Source organism: Leptodactylus fuscus, chromosome 1 (assembly GCF_031893055.1).
Source record: "Leptodactylus fuscus isolate aLepFus1 chromosome 1, aLepFus1.hap2, whole genome shotgun sequence".
Classification (NCBI taxonomy): domain Eukaryota; kingdom Metazoa; phylum Chordata; class Amphibia; order Anura; family Leptodactylidae; genus Leptodactylus; species Leptodactylus fuscus.
Window position 1 is genome coordinate 86,304,399 of NC_134265.1, and position 1,760 is coordinate 86,306,158.

Consider the following 1,760-nt stretch of genomic DNA (forward strand, 5'->3'; position numbering starts at 1 on the left):
GTGAATGAGTAGTACTGCCAACTATAAGCACTGCTTCATTTTTTAGGTGAACAAATAATATAGCTTTGGAATGGAGAGGGATTCTGTATGCAGGGCCGCCGATAGGCCAGTACTACTGCTACTGGCGTCAGGGGCCCGGCCAAATTAAAAAATTGGGGGGACCTGGGCCCCCTGGCGCCGGCAGCAGTCATTGTATGTCCTGCTTGTTTCAACTCAGATCTGCGTCCAGAGGACGCAGATCTGAGTTGAACACATATGCGGCTGAAGCAAGGAGCTGACACAGGTCAGCTCCTCGCTTCGCCGCTGCGCGCCTCTCTCGCTGACACATATGCGGCTGAAGCGAGGAGCTGACCTGTGTCAGCTCCTCGCTTCACCGCTGCGGCCTCTCTCGCTGACACATATGCGGCTGGCTCAGTCGCATATGTGTCAGCGAGAGAGGCGGCAGCGGCGAAGCGAGGAGCTGACACAGGTCAGCTCCTCGCTTCAGCCGCATATGTGTCAGCGTCAGCGAGAGAGGTGGCAGCGGCGAAGCGAGGAGCTGACACAGGTCAGCTCGCTTCAGCCGCTGAAGCGAGGAGCTGACCTGTGTCAGCTCCTCACTTCGCCGCTGCCGCCGGCTACCCGGCAGTGTAGACGCGATGTGGTGACGTCACATCGCGTCTACAACTGTGCGCCAGTAAGAGAGAGAGGCGCGCAGAGAGCAGCGGGGGAACGAGGAAAAGGTAAGTGTAATGTGGATTATGTGGAACGTGAAACTGGGGGCAGATGAAGGAGAGGACGGCATGACACTGGGGGCAGAGATGGAGGGACATGAATCTGGGGGCAGAGATGGAGAGGACGGCATGACACTGGGGGCAGAGATGGAGGGACATGAATCTGAGGGCAGAGATGGAGGGGACATGAATCTGGGGGCAGAGATGGGGGACATGAATCTGGGGGCAGAGATGGATAAACATGAATCTGGGGGCAGAGATGGAGGGACATGAATCTGGGGGCAGAGATGGAGGGACATGAATCTGGGGGCAGAGATGGAGGGACATGAATCTGGGGGCAGAGATGGAGGGACATGAATCTGGGGGCAGAGATGGAGGGACATGAATCTGGGGGCAGAGATGGAGGGGACATGAATCTGGGGGCAGAGATGGAGGGGACATGAATCTGGGGGCAGAGATGGAGGGGACATGAATCTGGGGGCAGAGATGGAGGGGACATGAATCTGGGGGCAGAGATGGAGGGGACATGAATCTGTGGGCAGAGATGGGGGGACATGAATCTGGGGGCAGAGATGGAGGGACATGAATCTGGGGGCAGAAATGGAGGGGACATGAATCTGGGGGCAGAGATGGGGGGACATGAATCTGGGGGCAGAGATGGAGGGGACATGAATCTGGGGGCAGAGATGGAGGGGACATGAATTTGGGGGCAGAGATGGAGGGGACATGAATCTGGGGGCAAAGATGGAGGGGACATGAATCTGGGGGCAGAGATGGGGGGACATGAATCTGGGGGCAGAGATGGGGGGACATGAATCTGTGGGCAGAAATGGAGGGGACATGAATCTGTGGGCAGAAATGGAGGGGACATGGATCTGGGGGCAGAGATGGAGGGACATGAATCTGGGGGCAGAGATGGAGAGGACGGCATGGCACTGGGTGCAGAGATGGGGGGACATGAATCTGGGGGCAGAGATGTGGGGACATGAATCTGTGGGCAGAAATGGAGGGGACATGGATCTGGGGGCAGAGATGGAGGGGACATGA

The 1,760-nt window shown here is 57.6% G+C and overlaps 1 pseudogene; it reads left to right on the forward strand.

Annotated features, from left to right (window-relative positions):
* The first annotated feature begins 381 nt into the window (after positions 1-381).
* On the forward strand, positions 382-496 carry LOC142190964 (small nucleolar RNA SNORA17; annotated as a pseudogene).
* Positions 497-1,760: the final 1,264 nt, after the last annotated feature.